General features: G+C 43.8%; 1 protein-coding gene across 1 annotated transcript in view; it reads left to right on the top strand.

Moving 5' to 3' along the window:
* Nucleotides 1-21,073, top strand: part of VAX2 (ventral anterior homeobox 2) — an 81,371-nt gene that overhangs the window by 26,934 nt on the left and 33,364 nt on the right. The gene's annotated exons all lie outside the window — the stretch shown is intronic.

Raw genomic sequence — 21,073 nt, 5'->3', positions numbered from 1 at the left:
GACCATGTTCTCAGTGATGTCACTTCTCTCTAGTGAATATATAGACCATGTTCTCAGTGATGTCACTGCTCTCTAGTGAATGGATAGGCCATGTTCTCAGTGATGTCACTGCTCTCTAGTGAATGGATAGACCATGTTCTCAGTGATGTCACTGCTCTCTAGTGAATATATAGACCATGTTCTCAGTGATGTCACGTCTCTCTAGTGAATGGATAGACCATGTTCTCAGTGATGTCACTTCTATCTAGTGAATATATAGACCATGTTCTCAGTGATGTCACTTCTCTCTAGTGAATGGATAGACCATGTTCTCAGTGATGTCACTTCTCTCTAGTGAATGAATAGACCATGTTCTCAGTGATGTCACTTCTCTCTAGTGAATAGTGATGAGCGACAGGGGCAATATTTGAATTCGCGATAAATCACGAATATTTAGGCGATATTGGTGATATTCTTTTCAATTGCGCTATTATGGAGTGCGCGCACGTACGCACGCACTATTAGCTACATAAGTGATGAAAATGGTTGGCAACAACCTTCATGATAGTGACGAAGAACTCCTGATCACGGTAAGTAATTGCACATTACAGCAGTGTTTTAGATTAAAATTGCCTGCATGTCATCAAAATAGCTTTATAGGCAGATAAAGTTTTTCAAAGTATTCGAGATCGCGTAAATCGCCACTATTGATTCGAATATTTTAGCGCAATACATACAACTTCACCTTTAATCAGGTCTGACAACATAATACTGATTGTTGAACTTAGTATTGTTGGGACATCAGCAGGTATGTATGGACACATTGCACATTTATTTTCCTGCCACACACTATAACCTACACTATCTAACACTAACTATCTGGATTCTATATTTCACTAACTATCTCTATAACCTACACTACTCCCTGCACTGGACCCTACCGGCTATTCAGCTACACAATTCCCTATTACTATCTAACACTAACTATCTGGATTATATATTTCACTAACTATCTCTATAACCTACACTACTCCCTGCACTGGACCCTACCGGCTATTCAGCTACACAATTCCCTATTACTATCTAACACTAACTATCTGGATTCTATATTTCAGTAACTATCTCTATAACCTACACTACTCCCTGCACTGGACCCTACCGGCTATTCAGCTACACAATTCCCTATTACTATCTAACACTAACTATCTGGATTCTATATTTCACTAACTATCTCTATAACCTACACTACTCCCTGCACTGGACACTATCTCTATATCAGCTACACAATTCCCTATTACTATCTAACACTAACTATCTGGATTCTATATTTCACTAACTATCTCTATAACCTACACTACTCCCTGCACTGGACTATACCGGCTATTCAGCTACACAATTCCCTATTACTATCTAACACTAACTATCTGGATTCTATATTTCACTAACTATCTCTATAACCTACACTACTCCCTGCACTGGACATTATCTCTATATCAGCTACACAATTCCCTATTACTATCTAACACTAACTATATGGATTCTATATTTCACTAACTATCTCTATAACCTACACTACTCCCTGCACTGGACACTATCTCTATATCAGCTACACAATTCCCTATTACTAGCTAACACTAACTATCTGGATTCTATATTTCACTAACTATCTCTATAACCTACACTACTCCCTGCACTGGACCCTACCGGCTATTCAGCTACACAATTCCCTATTACTATCTAACACTAACTATCTGGATTCAATATTTCACTAACTATCTCTATAACCTACACTACTCCCTGCACTGGACATTATCAACTATTCAGCTACACAATTCCCTATTACTATCTAACACTAACTATCTGGATTCTATATTTCACTAACTATCTCTATAACCTACACTACTCCCTGCACTGGACCCTACCGGCTATTCAGCTACACAATTCCTTATTACTATCTAACACTAACTATCTGGATTCTATATTTCACTAACTATCTCTATGACCTACACTACTCCCTGCACTGGACACTATCTCTATATCAGCTACACAATTCCCTATTACTATCTAACACTAACTATCTGGATTCTATATTTCACTAACTATCTCTATAACCTACACTACTCCCTGCACTGGACCCTACCGGCTATTCAGCTACACAATTCCCTATTACTATCTAACACTAACTATCTGGATTCTATATTTCACTAACTATCTCTATAACCTACACTACTCCCTGCACTGGACCATATCAACTATTCAGCTACACAATTCCCTATTACTATCTAACACTAACTATCTGGATTCTATATTTCACTAACTATCTCTATAACCTACACTACTCCCTGCACTGGACCATATCAACTATTCAGCTACACAATTCCCTATTACTATCTAACACTAACTATCTGGATTCTATATTTCACTAACTATCTCTATAACCTACACTACTCCCTGCACTGGACACTATCTCTATATCAGCTACACAATTCCCTATTACTAGCTAACACTAACTATCTGGATTCTATATTTCAGTAACTATCTCTATAACCTACACTACTCCCTGCACTGGACCCTACCGGCTATTCAGCTACACAATTCCCTATTACTATCTAACACTAACTATCTGGATTCTATATTTCACTAACTATCTCTATAACCTACACTACTCCCTGCACTGGACACTATCTCTATATCAGCTACACAATTCCCTATTACTATCTAACACTAACTATCTGGATTCTATATTTCACTAACTATCTCTATAACCTACACTACTCCCTGCACTGGACCCTACCGGCTATTCAGCTACACAATTCCCTATTACTATCTAACACTAACTATCTGGATTCTATATTTCACTAACTATCTCTATGACCTACACTACTCCCTGCACTGGACACTATCTCTATATCAGCTACACTATTCCCTATTACTATCTAACACTAACTATCTGGAATCTATATTTCACTAACTATCTCTATAACCTACACTACTCCCTGCACTGGACACTATCTCTATATCAGCTACACAATTCCCTATTACTAGCTAACACTAACTATCTGGATTCTATATTTCACTAACTATCTCTATAACCTACACTACTCCCTGCACTGGACCCTACCGGCTATTCAGCTACACAATTCCCTATTACTATCTAACACTAACTATCTGAATTATTTATATGCGATTTGGAATGTAATTTGAAAAAGCACAGCGCAGTATCCAAGCTCCTCTCACATGAAACTACACAAAATGGCTGCTGGGGAGCGTCTTCATTTATATAGTAAGGGGTAGGCAACTTTTCTATTGGTTGCTAGGGATGTTGCTAAGCTGTGACAAAGCCTTCTCATTGGCCCTCAATCTAGAAGAAGGGAGGGATGATCACCTGATGTGTTAAAAAAACGAAACTAAATCCCCCCCAAAAAAAAGAATATTCGTCATTACGAATATATAGCAGCATATTCAAAATTTTCGCGAATTCTCGAAGTGCCGATATTCGCGATAGAAATTCGTAATACGAATATTCGCGCTCAACACTACTAAGTGAATGGATAGGCTGTGTCTCGGTGATGTCACCACTGATCTGTAGTGATGGATAGGCTGCATTCTCAGTGATGTCACTGCTCTCTAGTGAATGGATAGGCTGTGTTCTTGGTGATGTCACAGCTCTCTAGTGAATGGATGGGCTGTGTTCTCGGTGATGTCACCACTGATCGGTAGTGATAGATAGGCTGCATTCTCAGTGATGTCACAGCTCTCTAGTGAATGGATAGGCTGTGTTCTCAGTTATGTCACTGCTCTCTAGTGAATGGATGGGCTGTGTTCTCGGTGATGTCACCACTGATCTGTAGTGATGGATAGGCTGCAATCTCAGTGATGTCACTGCTCTCTAGTGAATGGATAGGCTGTGTTCTTGGTGATGTCACAGCTCTCTAGTGAATGGATGGGCTGTGTTCTCGGTGATGTCACCACTGATCAGTAGTGATAGATAGGCTGCATTCTCAGTGATGTCACAGCTCTCTAGTGATGGATAGGCTGTGTTCTCGGTGATGTCACTGCTCTCTAGTGAATGGATAGGCTGCATTCTCAGTGATGTCACAGCTCTCTAGTGATGGATAGGCTGTGTTCTCGGTGATGTCACTGCTCTCTAGTGAATGGATAGGCTGTATTCTCAGTGATGTCACTGCTCTCTAGTGATGGATAGGCTGCATTCTCAGTGATGTCACTGCTCTCTAGTGAATGGATAGGCTGTATTCTCAGTGATGTCACTGCTCTCTAGTGATGGATAGGCTGTATTCTCAGTGATGTCACTGGTTTCTAGCCGTGGGCTCTTCTTGTGTAAATACCCAGTGGATTGTGACATACTGTCCTTGTGATGCCCATGTGGTAATGCGACCTAGTTAGTGAACTGCATAATCCTGACTCTGATCATTCAGACGTGTGCATTTATAGCATGTCCACATAGATTTGGAAGGACAACATGTCTCACCACATCCAGTGTCCACATCAGATACGGCCAACGAACAGTAGTGAGTCGTGTTTTTTTATACCGCCTATACCATGTGCAGAATATAGGCATTTTCCTTCATGCCGGTCCACCATGCTTCTGTAGCTCTCCAGTTCTCGCTGATTGTAAGTGACCCTTTAGTGAGACAGAGTTAAAAACACGGCAAAGCCTTTCCTCCAGCTCCGGATCGTTGTGCCTGCTGGCTGAGTTAGGAGCTAATGAAAGGTTTAATGTGAGAGCTATGAAAATAGTAATCAAGATTTATCAAGTAGTGTTTCGGGAAAACCTATAGAAAAATAGAGCCGGAAATCTGAATTTACCAGGTTTATTGCAGATTATGACCCCCAGGCGTTCTGGACAAGGCTGCAGCTTTTATGTTGTTGCATGAAAAAAGTGCAATTACCTCACTGTCCGGTTGTGCGCTTAAAGGTGTTATGTCGAGAGGACAACCTCCCTGACATACAAACCGGGTGATGGTGACGGGTCTTGTGCCTCCCAAGTATCAGCAGTTTGTGTACCCCAAGTGTCAGTGTCATTATCCTGTACCCCGAGTGTCAGTGTCATTATCCTGTACCCCAAGTGTCAGTGTCATTATCCTGTACCCCAAGTGTCAGTGTCATTATCCTTTACCCCAAGTGTCAGTGTCATTATCCTTTACCCCAAGTGTCAGTGTCATTATCCTTTACCCCAAGTGTCAGTGTCATTATCCTGTACCCCAAGTGTCAGTGTCAGTATCCTGTACCCCAAGTGTCAGTGTCATTATCCTGTACCCCAAGTGTCAGTGTCATTATCCTGTACCCCAAGTGTCAGTGTCATTATCCTTTACCCCAAGTGTCAGTGTCAGTATCCTGTACCCCAAGTGTCAGTGTCGTCATCCTGTACCCCAAGTGTCAGTGTCATTATCCTGTACCCCAAGTGTCAGTGTCATTATCCTGTACCCCAAGTGTCAGTGTCGTCATCCTGTACCCCAAGTGTCAGTGTCATCATCCTGTACCCCAAGTGTCAGTGTCATTATCCTGTACCCCAAGTGTCAGTGTCACTATCCTGTACCCCAAGTGTCAGTGTCATTATCCTGTACCCCAAGTGTCAGTGTCATCATCCTGTACCCCAAGTGTCAGTGTCATCATCCTGCACCCCAAGTGTCAGTGTCATCATCCTGTACCCCAAGTGTCAGTGTCATCATCCTGTACCCCGAGTGTCAGTGTCATTATCCTGTACCACAAGAGTCAGTGTCATTATCCTGTACACCAAGTGTCAGTGTCATTATCCTGTACCCCAAGTGTCAGTGTCATTATCCTGTACCCCAAGTGTCAGTGTCATTATCCTGTACCCCAAGTGTCAGTGTCATTATCCTGTACCCCAAGTGTCAGTGTCACTATCCTGTACCCCAAGTGTCAGTGTCATTATCCTGTACCCCAAGTGTCAGTGTCATCATCCTGTACCCCAAGTGTCAGTGTCATCATCCTGTACCCCAAGTGTCAGTGTCATCATCCTGTACCCCAAGTGTCAGTGTGTCATTATCCTGTACCCCAAGTGTCAGTGTCATTATCCTGTACCCCAAGTGTCAGTGTCATTATCCTGTACCCCGAGTGTCAGTGTGTCATTATCCTGTACCCCAAGTGTCAGTGTCATTATCCTGTACCCCAAGTGTCAGAGTCATTATCCTGTACCCCAAGTGCCAGTGTCATTATCCTGTACCCCGAGTGTCAGTGTCATTATCCTGTACCCCAAATGTCAGTGTCATTATCCTGTACCCCAAGTGTCAGTGTGTCATTATCCTGTACGCCAAGTGTCAGTGTCATTATCCTGTACCCCAAGTGTCAGTGTCATTATCCTGTACCCCAAGTGTCAGTGTCATTATCCTGTACCCCAAATGTCAGTGTCATTATCCTGTACCCCAAGTGTCAGTGTGTCATTATCCTGTACGCCAAGTGTCAGTGTCATTATCCTGTACCCCAAGTGTCAGTGTCATTATCCTGTACCCCAAGTGTCAGTGTCATTATCCTGTACCCCGAGTGTCAGTGTCATTATCCTGTACCCCGAGTGTCAGTGTCATTATCCTGTACCCCGAGTGTCAGTGTCATTATCCTGTACCCCGAGTGTCAGTGTCATTATCCTGTACCCCAAGTGTCAGTGTCATTATCCTGTACGCCAAGTGTCAGTGTCATTATCCTGTCCCCCAAGTGTCAGTGTCATTATCCTGTGCCCCAAGTGTCAGTGTCATTATCCTGTACCCCAAGTGTCAGTGTGTCATTATCCTGTACCCCGAGTGTCAGTGTGTCATTATCCTGTACCCCAAGTGTCGGTGTCATCATCCTGTACCCCAAGTGTCAGCGTCATTATCTTGTACCCCAAGTGTCAGCGTCATTATCCTGTACCCCAAGTGTCAGTGTCATTATCCTGTGCCCCAAGTGTCAGTGTCATTATCCTGTACCCCAAGTGTCAGTGTCATTATCCTGTACCCCAAGTGTCAGTATCATTATCCTGTACCCCAAGTGTCAGTGTCATTATCCTGTACCCCAAGTGTCAGTGTCATTATGCTGTACCCCAAGTGTCAGTGTCATTATCCTGTACCCCAAGTGTCAGTGTCATTATCCTGTACCCCGAGTGTCAGTGTCATTATCCTGCACCCCAAGTGTCAGTGTCATTATCCTGTACCCCGAGTGTCAGTGTCATTATCCTGTACCCCGAGTGTCAGTGTCATTATCCTGTACCCCCAGTGTCAGTGTCATTATCCTGTACCCCAAGTGCCAGTGTCATCATTCTGTACCCCAAGTGTCAGCGTCATTATCCTGTACCCCGAGTGTCAGTGTCATTATCCTGTACCCCAAGTGTCAGTGTCATTATCCTGTACCCCAAGTGCCAGTGTCATCATTCTGTACCCCAAGTGTCAGCGTCATTATCCTGTACCCCAAGTGTCAGTGTCATTATCCTGTACCCCGAGTGTCAGTGTGTCATTATCCTGCACCCCAAGTGTCAGTGTCATTATCCTGTACCCCAAGTGTCAGTGTCATTATCCTGTACCCCAAGTGTCAGTGTGTCATTATCCTGTACCCCAAGTGTCAGTGTCATTATCCTGTACCCCGAGTGTCAGTGTCATTATCCTGTACCCCGAGTGTCAGTGTCATTATCCTGCACCCCAAGTGTCAGTGTCATTATCCTGTACCCCAAGTGTCAGTGTCATTATCCTGTACCCCAAGTGTCAGTGTGTCATTATCCTGTACCCCAAGTGTCAGTGTCATTATCCTGTACCCCAAGTGTCAGTGTGTCATTATCCTGTACCCCAAGTGTCAGTGTCATTATCCTGTATCCCAAGTGTCAGTGTCATTATCCTGTACCCCGAGTGTCAGTGTCATTATCCTGTACCCCGAGTGTCAGTGTCATTATCCTGTACCCCGAGTGTCAGTGTCATTATCCTGCACCCCAAGTGTCAGTGTCATTATCCTGTACCCCAAGTGTTAGTGTCATTATCCTGTACCCCAAGTGTCAGCGTCATTATCTTGTACCCCAAGTGTCAGCGTCATTATCCTGTGCCCCAAGTGTCAGTGTCATTATCCTGTACCCCAAGTGTCAGTGTCATTATCCTGTACCCCAAGTGTCAGTGTCATTATCCTGTACCCCAAGTGTCAGTGTCATTATCCTGTACCCCGAGTGTCAGTGTCATTATCCTGTACCCCGAGTGTCAGTGTCATTATCCTGCACCCCAAGTGTCAGTGTCATTATCCTGTACGCCAAGTGTCAGTGTCATTATCCTGTACCCCAAGTGTCAGTATCATTATCCTGTACCCCAAGTGTCAGTGTCATTATCCTGTACCCCAAGTGTCAGTGTCATTATGCTGTACCCCAAGTGTCAGTGTCATTATCCTGTACCCCAAGTGTCAGTGTCATTATCCTGTACCCCGAGTGTCAGTGTCATTATCCTGCACCCCAAGTGTCAGTGTCATTATCCTGTACCCCGAGTGTCAGTGTCATTATCCTGTACCCCAAGTGTCAGTGTCATTATCCTGTACCCCAAGTGCCAGTGTCATCATTCTGTACCCCAAGTGTCAGCGTCATTATCCTGTACCCCGAGTGTCAGTGTGTCATTATCCTGCACCCCAAGTGTCAGTGTCATTATCCTGTACCCCAAGTGTCAGTGTCATTATCCTGTACCCCAAGTGTCAGTGTGTCATTATCCTGTACCCCAAGTGTCAGTGTCATTATCCTGTACCCCGAGTGTCAGTGTCATTATCCTGTACCCCGAGTGTCAGTGTCATTATCGTGCACCCCAAGTGTCAGTGTCATTATCCTGTACCCCGAGTGTCAGTGTCATTATCCTGTACCCCCAGTGTCAGTGTGTCATTATCCTGTACCCCGAGTGTCAGTGTGTCATTATCCTGTACCCCAAGTGTCAGTGTCATTATCCTGTACCCCAAGTGTCAGTGTCGTCATCCTGTACCCCAAGTGTCAGTATCCTGTACCCCAAATGTCAGTGTCATCATCCTGTACCCCAAGTGTCAGTGTCGTCATCCTGTACCCCAAGTGTCAGTGTCATTATCCTGTACCCCAAATGTCAGTGTCATTATCCTGAACCCCAAGTGTCAGTGTGTCATTATCCTGTACCCCCAGTGTCAGTGTCATCGTCCTGTACCCCAAGTGTCATTGCCTTTATATAATACATACAAGGTCAGTGGGCGTGCGTATATCTCCTGTGCAGTCTACATTCAGTATGTCACATCACGTATTAGGAGACGCCTGTCTCATACGTATGTACAGCACGACTCACTAGTCATGGATAGGTTAATCATTTCTTATAGGTTTAAAGTTCAAGGAGGAAATCTGCAAAGAAGCATCTGGTCTATGGTTATTGGGATGTAAAGGACCAAGCAGCTGCAGGATAAGTAGGTCGGTAAATGCGGAGATTGCATCCAGCGCGGTCCACCCCCCTGGCAACAGACAGTGGCGTCTATACATAGACGCCTCCTATAGGCTCATGTGCCGATGCATAATGGTTGAGTCTTATTGCTCGATGACTTCACCCTTTAGCTCCAGTTTTATATGGGGAGATATGTATATCTGTTGTACTGAGTTGTATTTTGAGCTCATGGTTATGACTGCATTTGCATGTACTCCCATATATAACATGCCCACCGATGTCAAGGACGTGGAGCTGCTGACATCCCTATCATGGCTTAATCCCTCCACCGAAGAGAAGGCAAGTGCAGAGCTTAAGGCTTAATCGAGTAAGGTCACGGTCCCTGCAACAGATTTAAAAGCCCGGGTTATCCACAGGGCACAACAGATCCCTCCCAAAATGCAAAAAAAAGCAGCTATATCTATCGGCGCCAGATCCGATAGTTCTTCTAGTGCGAGAACATCAATGATGTATTCCAGAGCAGGGGGTATCTGCAAATAGCTTGTTATATATTGTTATCTAATGCTATGCTACGCCATGTATTGTAATGTTATATTATGTATTGCAATCAGTATAGCTATATATTAATGGCACAGCCAGGGTTAATAACCCAGGCTCGGCCCTTGTAAGAAGCTAGGTGGTAGCTGGCTCCACTCCTAAATTGAGGTTCTTCTAGGGAGAGCTTAGAGAGAGAGAGGAGGCTGTTGCCTTATGCTCACTCTCCTTAGGCCCAGAAAGCTTCAGAGACTCACCGATCTCTGCAAAATCTACAGAAAGGGAAGAAGAGAACGATAGAGAGAAAGAGGAGAACTTGGAATCTGCATGACCAAGCATAGGAGTCGGCAAGGTAACCTGCTGCTATAGCCATTCTGACTTTGCTGCCGTGAGGGACACTGTTAAGACATTCTTTACACCTAGACACGTCCTGGCCAGACGTGCCTTCAAAACCCTGTGTCCCGCAGTAGACACTACAGCCATTATTGCCAAGGTACTGTTGCCAGCTATAGATTCTATTATGAGAGACTTTAACCAGATAGTGAACAAAGAGTGCCATAACTCTTGTCCTTGCCTAAGTCCATACACTGCTACCTGGGAGAGAATTTCACAGTTGGAACAGTGACTGCTATAGTTGTACTACAACTCCCATTTTGTATTTGAGTAAAGAGAGACGTTTATCTCTGGCCTTGTTTTCTGACTATTGCACCATTCTCTGGCCATTGCACTATACACATCTTGCCTTGCACCCATACGAACACTTAACATCACGGGAAGGAGCATAGCTATAGGGGAAGCAGGGGAAGTGGCAGCTTTGGGGTCCAAACTCAGAAGGGGCCCTCCCAGGAGGAGGACTAAAATATTTTATTTTCAGGGCCCCCTCAACAGTATTATACACTGACATTATATACAGACACTGTAGGAAGCGGACTGAGCCACTGCCGAGCCTAGTCTGAGAGAACTATCTTGACCAGCCACAGGAGTGGGGGTTGCACAGGAGGAGAGGGTTACAAAGAATTTGATGGGGTGGGCACGTTCAAAAATTTGCTGTGGGGCCCAGTCATTTCTAGTTACGTCACTGTTCATGGCACCCCAACTACCGTCAGAAAGAGGCCCCAGAACCAGGGTGTCTCCTGAGGTAAGAAAGGGTGCGCCCTCCTTTCTCTGAACAACTCTATGGGGCAACGGTGTGAAGAGAGCCACCGTGATTAACTGCAACAGTCATAGCCACTACCACTCCCATCATCCGCTCTGGCTCCTCCCAGGCCGCTGCACAATTAACCACCGAAGCATCTAAAACAATAATTCATCCTATACATAATCAGAGAATAGAGTTCCCTTCCATCTTTTTTGTGGGGACAGTCCCTTCTTCTAACTCATACATCTCGGTCCCTATTTGCAACTAAATGTCTTCAGTTTGATATGAATGGTTCTGTGCCACATTGATCCAGAATATGTCTACCTGACTACTGACCCATCCGAAAAATCTCATCTCCGTTTTGGAAGCAAAAATTGGACCATTGGAACATTGTATAATGCGGCCAGGAATAGCTCAGATGTCTTTAATCTTCTCGAGACCACCTCTGGTTATGTGTTATTACCCCCAGAGCTGGAGATTTCCTTATCATGGTGTACCTACTCTGAGTAGTGCGTCCCATATCCCACAAGGAGGTGCTGGAGAACATGGTGCACACGAATGGTCAGTGTGCCGTTAGAACTGGCTTTGGTGCCAACGGGAAGTGAAGTGAAATGTTGCCTATGATGCTAAAGGCAGGAAAGGGACTTGTGAATATCATACATGGAAATTTGCCAACCCTTATGTCTTGCTGTATTTAGTAGCCTGGGGCTGTCTCCCTTAAGGGACTTTCCTTTGCTGTCATTCTCCAACATCTGTGTCATATAAGATGTCCACCATATGGACAACCTTACATATGTAGTCCTTACCCACGCTGCAAACTCTGCATATTGTAGATCTTAAAAATATGCATTCATCGGACAGAATCCAAAAGAGCGTCCTTCCTTTCCTATGCAACGGGCAAATTATAAATTTTTTACATTTTGGCCCAATGGCAATGTATGGTGCTGTATGCCCTAACAATAGCATATGTCAGAGGTCTAAGTCAAGCAATAGTCCTAACTTTATACCTCCAATGTATAGCCCCATCATGATGTGAACAGGTCCTAACACAATGCTCCATGAGTATTGATTATTATTGGAAGCTTCGACTGTATGACATAAACATCTGCAAATCTGAAGCAAAAATCCAAGGGTCAGCTTTGGATATCTGCCAAGGATTGTACTTTTGCCAGGTGAACATGTGGAGGATTGAGGCTCTGTTCTCTGTATACTTTCGATGTGTATCTCTGACCATACCTCAACCACAGACCATAATGTATTTTTTTATTGGAGGCCCACTGTATAGGACAGTCTGATGCTTTTTCCTATAAAAGAGGTATACCAGAAAATACCATATCCCAACAGACCGAAAAGACACCGGTCAGGTCTCTGTCGAGTAAATTGGAGGCCCCTGAGTCCATTTGGCAAATGTGGCGCATGTTTTTGCCAGTACATACTTCGAATGGATTCACTAAATGTGATGTGAACAGAGACTTGTAATAATAAAGAAATTATATGAAGAGTATATGTTACTTCTGTACTGGAGACTTCTCAAGAGGTCTTCTTCTGTTTGACCAGAACTTGAAATTCAACGTATCTGTTCTTTGAATTTGACTAAAAGAGGATTAGGGAACCATATCTACTGGCCATATCCATAAAACAGGAGACTTTTATGAGTGTATGGCCAATTAAAATTGTGGTAAAGCAGAAGGCACCTGTCCTCCACCTTGGTACCATTAGACTTAAAGGGGGGTTTTATTATGCAATTGACACCAGTTTTAGACATGCCAGCTTTGTGCAAGGATTTGTGACTTTTTCCAATTTTACACTACTCTTGACACTCTTCAAAATGTGGCCGGGCTTAATCAGTCGGGCAAGTCATTGCTGCAGCTCTAAAAGCATAGACTGCAGTGTTCGAATGGTGAGAGGTTGAGTAAGTGAGTAAGAGTTCTTTATTCTATATCTTTCCCGATCTTCCTAAAAAAAAATTGGTGGTTTCGGAAAACTCCAATGACAACTTTCAGATTAGATTCACCAGAATCCCTGCTAACTCTAATAGGTGATTTCTCGGTGAGTATTCTTGGCCAGTCAAAAGTGCTCCATGTATTTTATCCGAAATGGAAATGTAGGCTGCATTACATCCATGGACTGTAACAAAAGTGGATATGGATTCGTTGTGTCACCAGAACAGGTTTGGCTTGGGCCATTATCTAAGTGGTATCCCTTGGATGTCACCCTTTAACCCCTATATGGAGATCTTGACTCCACTTTAGGAAAGCTAATAGCTCTCCTTGAGTAGTCTTAGTTCAAGTGACTGCTGACCCATGTGGTTTTAGAGACACCAGTGCAGAATAGTAAAAGATCAGGCAAACCCGTAGTCAGTAAGCAAGCCAAGGTCAGGGCAGACATAGTACATTGGGTAATCAGGCTGAAGGTCGGAGTGGGCAGCACAAGGTCAATACTAGAGTCAGGCAGAGGTCCCGTCAGGCAGCAAAGGGTCATATCTGGTAATCAGGCATAAGTTGGGCATGGGAGATCAGAATTCCCTATAAATAGTATTTCAATGGGTTTTTGGGGGCTTTTTCCTATTTTTAAACTTTACTTAAAAGAAGTCAACCGAGTAGGTTCTTATCTGGAACATTGCTGTGAAAGAATGGCTGTCAATCAGAGCTGTTCGACTCTGGCTGGGCTCATGACCACTTTTTGAATACATGGAGCTACATGTATAAAAGTGGTCATGGGAGGTTGTTTTACATCATAAGTAGGTTGTACAATAAAATGAAGACAAAGGAAAAATGTGCAGGAATTAGCAACCCTGGGGTGGAGGGATTTAAGAGATTATCAGTAGGAAATGGGGAATATATTGATATAGCGATGTAAACACACGTCAAGCCAAGCTGACCTCCTGCATTACTGAACGAATGTCCCTACCTATGTGATCTCACAATCTATCCTCATGACATCACTAGAATAATATGGAACTTTCCTTTTCACTATTGTCTACAAATTGAGGTGCCCAGTTGTGAATTCAACCTCAGAACCTCATCATCATCTGTCTACTCTCTGCAGAGGTTTGGACTGGGGGTCCTTGGGCCCACCAGAGAAAATGATCCAGAAAAAACAGGCGCAAATCCACTTCTTCAGGTACAAACCCATATTATTAGTAAGCTCTAATAGGTTACTCGTGAATCAGCCTGCAATAGAAGTGGCAGCTAATTGGCTCCATATGAGGTTATCTTTTGTTGGGGCCCCACTGTGTGGCAGTGACAATTTGAAAAGAGCGAATTGATAGTAAAATTTGGAAATTCAACAAGAAATTTTCCAAAAATGTTGATACTGACGAATCTGAATACTGTGTGATTCTATTAGGAGAATCAAGGAAAGAGTTGCAGTGGTCAGGTTTGGGGTGGCCCCAACACTACGCTGGGTCCCCCGGACACCGTCGAGGTGTCACCACGTGTTGCTGCTCTTTGGAAGGGATGGTAAGGCGTGGTGCACCCCAATGGGAAATAAGTCCAAAGAGTCAGGGTCTGCAGTAAACCAGGGGGCTTCATTACTGGAGGGATTCAGGTACAAAACAATACAGGCGAGGCATGGGGCTAGCTTCTCCAGTCTCCTCCCTGGCAGAAGAAGGGTTTGATGCTGAGGAAAGGCCTGAGCAAGCTGTCCCTCTCTCTCTTTAGAAGGCTGGTCCAAGGCTGGTGATCCATGGTCTGTGGCTCAGCGTCTCCATCTCAGCGTCTTCTTCTGGTCACTTAGTAGTCTGGCAGAGTCTCCCCTCCAAGCACTGGTCCCTAATAGAGATGTCCCGAATAGTTCACCGGCGAATAGTTCCCGGCGAACATATGCGATGTTCGGTCCGTCCCCTATTCGTCATCATTCAGTACCTCACAGTCAGCAGACACATTCCAGCCAATCAGCAGCAGACCCTCCCTCCCAGACCCTCCCACCTCATGGACAGCATCCATTTTAGATTCATTCGGAAGCTGCATTCTCAGTGAGAGGAGGGACAGTGTAGCTGCTGCTGATTTAATAGGGAAATCGATAGCTAGGCCAGTGTATTCAGTGTCCACTACAGTCCTGAAGGACTCATCTGATCTCTGCTGTAAGGACAGCACCCCAAAAAGCCCTTTTTAGGGCTAGAACATCAGTCTGCTTTTTATTTTTTTTCCCTGTGTAATCAAATTGCAGTTGCCTGCCAGCGCGTGTGTGTCAGGCTCACAGCCCTGCAAGTGCATAGTGTCACCAGCGCAACTGATATCTGGTGTCACATTCGATTACATTTAAAGAAAAACAATAATTTTGACTGAATAAATAGCAGTCAGTTACACACGTGTTTGTGTGTTTAAGGCCCAGTGCAGTGCATAGTGTCACTTCAGCGCAACTCATATCTGGTGTCACAGTAGCTTGCACGCATAGAACAACTTAACTAATCTAAAAAAAATGACAGGCAGAGGCAGGCCACCCCGCAGGGGCCATCGTGGTCATGGTGCTGTGATTCCCTTTGGCCCTAGAATAATGCCCAGTGTTCAGAGGCCACGTACCCTGAACTCGAAAAGTTCTGAGGACATAGTTGACCGGCTAACACAGGACACCCAATCTTCTACAGCTTCCGCTCGGAACCTTGACGCACCATCCTCCTCCAGCTCAGCTTCGGGCACCTCTCAATTTACCACTCGCCCGCCTGCCGCCACCACCAACACTAGCACCACAGCCGCTTCACTTGATCTGTCAGAGAAGTTATTTACACATCAGTTGGAAGAAATGAGTGATGTGCAACATTATTGCCAGAGGATGTAGATAACAGGGATATGTCTCAGTCAGGCAGCATTACACACATAGACGTACGGTGTGATGATGATGATGTTGTACCCGCTGCTGCTTCCTTTGCTGAGTTGTCAGATACAAGTGAAGCGGTTGATGATGACGATGTGTCCATGGATGTCACGTGGGTGCCCGCTCGAAGAGAAGAAGAATAGGGGGAAAGTTCAGATGGGGAGACAGAGAGGAGCATGAGACGAGTTGGAAGCAGGGGGAGGTCGTCGCAAGGAGCTAGTGGCACAGTCAGACAGCATGTATCGGCACCCGGGGTCAGCTAGACAGCACACCAATCCTACTTTAGATTGCACGTGCAGTGCCCCAAATTTGAAGTAGGAGGATCGACCAAGCATCTTTTTCCATCTCCCCGTTCCTAAAATCGATGCCATATACACGTGTTTCAACTCCTGTCTGGTATAGACTTACATTAGGATACTTTCAAACTAGCGTTTTTGTTTTCCGTTATTGAGTTCCGTCCTAGGGGCTCAATACCGTAAAAAAACTGATCATTTTTATCCTAATACATTCTGAATGGAGAGCCATCCGTTCAGTATGCATCAGTTCAGTCCCTTTTAAGTTTTTGGGATGGAGAAAATACCGCAGCATTCTGCAGTTTTATCTCCGGCCAAAAATACTGAACACTTGCCGGAATGCCGGCATTAATTTACATTGAAGCGTATTAGTGCCGGAATTAAGTGTTCCGGCAAAACGGATCTGCATGCGCAGACCTTTTAAAATGCAAAAAAAAAATATTAATACCGGATCCGTTTTTCCGGATGACACCGGAGAGACGGATCCGGTGTTTAAATGCATTTGTCAAACGGATCCGGATCCGCCTCACAAATGCCATCAGTTTGCGTCCGGATTTGCGGCAACGGAACTGCTTGACGGAATCCTCTGCCGCAAGTGTGAAAGTACCCTTAGAGCTTCAATGACACACAATGGCAATGACACCGCAGTTTTTCCAGACAAAAACAAGTTTCCAGACATAACAACATAGCTATAACCAGACATTTAAAAGGTCAGGCTGTCTGCTTTTGGTGGTAAAGAAGTCTGGGTTTTTCCCTCCAAAACATGGTCTTCTTTAAACCCTATAGTAACTGTGAAAAATTACCAGTTTCTCAATCAAAGCCCTAACAGTCTCTCAGTATTCATCAACCCTTTCCACACAGCCATGTAAATACAGTGATGAGAATGAACAGGATATACATCACAACATATAAAATGCAGTAACACAGTAAAAACACTATAAATTAACCCTTTCAAGAGAAATAAAGTCAGAAGTTTTAACTTTGCAGAGGGGATATAGGCAAATGTCCACAAATGTCCAAATGTCAAAGTACTCCCTGCTCCAGGTCACGACACAGGAGAGAGGAAGAGGTAGAGAGAGAGAAGGGGAGAATTTTAAGAAATTCGCTCATCTCTAGTGATTATATAATTTCAATACAATGGATATGTTTCCCAACAGCCAGAAGTCAATGGCACCTTTCTTAGGGGAGTTAGTTTATCACAAGGTTTTAGGAGGTTTGGAAGGCATTGGGAGAATTGTCAACTCTTTCTGGAATCAAAAAAGTCCATCCTTTTTGCCGGAGCCTCCCAGAAAGTTTGGGAGGGTTGAAAATTATGGTCTAGAATGTTTTTTTTTTTTTTTGTGGAAGCAGAAAAGTGTGAAAACCAGTCTAGAATTGTGCCAGGGGCTAAGGCCTCTAAGTTCACTCGAAACATCTCCAGAAGAAACTGCAGAGCTCCAGTTTCATAATGGAACAATGTACCATAATTCACCCATGGTCACCACAATGTTTCAGTCCACTCTCAAAGACTTTTCTTGTATAATATGGTAGACCGATCGAAGAGATGGAGAACGTATGAAATGTTGTATGGAATATATAGAAAGTTGCATCATCTAAAAATTACATATTATCTAAACCAGGTTTTTACTGACATTATCATGTTTTTTTACTTTCCAAATAGAAAAAAACTTGAAATATTTCAGGTTTTACAATCTTCGTTGGAACGCACTTGTGTCTGCAGTTACTTTTTCAGCTTTGCTGTATAACTAAGTGCGTTAAAAGGAGTCTCCACCATCATGTACAATGTAGGGAAGGTGCCCCAAAAATAACCACACGCTTTTGTAAAAATGCGATCCTCTATTCCTGAGAAATTAATCTTTTTATTTATATGCAAAGAAGACTTTTGTGCACAGTAGGCAGAGCTGCTCCATTTGGTGCACCTGGATAACCCTGCATCATTGCTACCAGCTTCCGAAATCTCAGGGACTGTCAATCAAACAAGTGTGGGAACTGTTGGGTGCAGCAAACAGAGCGTCCCCACCCATGGTGCTCCAAAAATCTTATTTGCATAAAAATAAAATGAATAATTTCTCAGGATTACAGGGCCAGATTTTCACAATAAACTTATGTTCAAGCATCAGAGCACTTACTCTACGTGGTGGTCTGCATACTTTGAAACCTATGGAGGTGACAGACTCCCTTTAAGGTAACGATATCCTGAAGGCACTGGAAATAAACGGCCCAGGAAGTGGAGTCTTTAAGAATTAATTCATACAAAGCACTTTGATGCTGAACTAGTACAATAATAAAACTGACTAAGGCCTCTTGCACACAAACGCATTTTCTTTCCGTTTCCGTTTATTTTTTTGCGGACTGTATGCGGAACCATTCATTTCAATGGGTCCGCAAAAAAAAACGGAAGTTACTCCATGTGCATTCCGTTTCTGTATGTCCGTATTTCCATTTTGCAAAAAAAATAGAACATGTCCTATTATTGACCGCATCACAGACAAGGATAGTACTGGTCTATTAGGGGCCAACTGTTCCGTTCCGCAAAATACAGAATGCACACATATGTCATCGGTATAATACATATGTTCATGTGCTAGAGGCCTTATAGAATAAGAGGACACCTAAACCAACTTGTAAACCTGACTATAAAAAACCTAACCTTTCATCTCACTGGGCATGAGAGGGCCCAAACTCCCAGGTCCCAATACAGAGACTGACAGAGCTTCACTGTCAGAGAGGAGTGTTTTATAGCCCAAACCAAGACCCGGCCTGGAACGTGGGGAGAAGCCACCCACCCTGCACTTTGGCTGCTCCCAGTAAGAGCCCGCATAGATCGGCTTTACAGCCATTCTAAATAGCAAAACCATGTCAGCCAGCACTAGCTGCCGCTGACACATGAAATTACAGGCTCTTACGTCACCAAGGCCAGGAATCTCGGTGACACATACCTTCCGTCAATGACAGACCCTTGCGCCTCTCTACACTACCTATTAAAAAAAAACTTAATATTTCATCTCACTGGGCATGAGAGGCTCCTGGTTTCTGTAGCTCACTTGTCAGCTTTGCTGTATAGACTGTGACAGATGAGCAGGGTCATCTCATTATTATTAGAACGTGGTCATTATTGTTAGATAAGGCAGGATGCTAACACCATACTCTATACATATAGATGATGCTCTGTGTGCAACACTGTCACTCCTTGGTCTCCAGCGGTCAGGCTGTACTTCATCACTTCCTGTCATTGCATTCCCAATCACTAAAGCTAAAAAAAAAACTACTGGTAATTCTACGAATTAAAAAAAACCGTAATCTTTCATCTCACTGGGCATGAGAGGGTCCTGGTTTTTGTTGCTCATTAGTCAGCTTTGCTGTATAGACTAAGACAACTGAGCAGAGTCATCTCACTATCATTAGAAGGTGGGCAAGTGATAGCTATATTTTACAACTGGAGGTTTAGATAAGGCAGGATGCTAACACCATACTCTATGCATATAGATGATGCACTGCATAAAGCCCCCTGCCACTCCTTGCTCTCTAGGGTCAGGCAGTACTTCATCACTTCCTGTCATTGCATTCCCAATCACTGCAGCTAAAAAAAACAACTGGTAATTCTACCTATTAAAAAAATAATAATAATCTTTAATCTCACTGGGCATGAGAGGGTCCTGGTCTCTGTGGCTCACTTGTCAGCTTTGCTGTATAGACTGAGACAGATGAGCAGGGTCATCTCAAAATTATTAGAAGTCGGGCATTATTTTAGATACGGCAGGATGCTTACACCATACTCTATGCATATAGATGATGCTCTGTATACAGCCCCCTGTCACTCCTTAGTCTCCAGGGGAGGGCTGTACTTCATCACTACTTGTCATTCACTGTACCTGCCATAAAACACTCACACCCTGCTGCCCGGTCTATACAGACAATACAGGAAGGCAGTGTGTGCTGCCATAATTAAAAATTGTAAAAAGTACATACAAAAAAAAAGAAAACATTATTTCCCCTCTGCAGTCTTACATCTCATTGCTAAAATTAATTAATTATACTAGAACCCCTTTAAGGCATAGAGGGTGGCATCTCCTTTGTTATCTATTCAGTTTTTTTAAAGTTTTTTTTACTACTTGTCATTTGGTAAAGAGAAAGTGAGTTTTAGTGCAGACGAGGAAATAACCAGGCAGAGCGTTTGTTCGTGAGGTTTCTGCGGATGAAATATGGAAAGCTCCGGCAGGGGGCTCAGTTATAATAATAATTGAATGGTCGCCAGCTGAGATTACAAGCTGAGTCATTTGCCTGTTTATAAAAACAAGCCTTCGTTCCCTTGAATTGAATCCTGAAAAAAAACACGCCTCTTACAGTAAGTGTTTTCTCAAGACGATTGGTAATAGCTCCGCCAGGAATGCCGAAATCACTTCATTTCTCTCCCCTCTCTACTTCCATTTCACTCTCTCGCTGCCCTTGGAGAAGGATCGTGGCAACTGGTGGCCTCTTATAGTTAGCGATTTCCAGATTGCGGCTGTCCAATGCTTCTCTTATTAAAGACACTTTTTCTACCAAAGGCTCTTACAAATTGAGTTTCAGCTTTACTGTAGAGTGGGGATCTCATATTATAGCACATTAAAAACCTGGACCTGTAACGTTGTCTTAAAGGACAGCTATCAAGGACATGCACCTTCATAGCTGGGTGTCTACAAGACTATATCGTATATATCTGTCGCAGATTGGGTCGCAAAGGGGATTTACTGTGACTTCTTACCGATCCATGCCACGTACGTCAGTTTCTAAAAAAAAAAGGGGGCTTGAGCGGGAAAGGGGGCAGACCGACCCGTCTCATTTATAATTTTCCACGCCTGTGTTAGGCATAGAAAATGATCTAAATCTATGCCAGCTGGGGTAGATTTAGGCTGGCAGTGGATGCGCCTAGGTTATGTAGAGGCCAGCGCCTCTACATAACTTCGACAGAT

Source organism: Bufo bufo, chromosome 2 (genome assembly GCF_905171765.1).
Source record: "Bufo bufo chromosome 2, aBufBuf1.1, whole genome shotgun sequence".
NCBI classification, from domain to species: Eukaryota; Metazoa; Chordata; class Amphibia; order Anura; family Bufonidae; genus Bufo; species Bufo bufo.
Note: the sequence above shows the minus strand (reverse complement) of the source record. Positions and strands in the feature narration are given on the sequence as shown.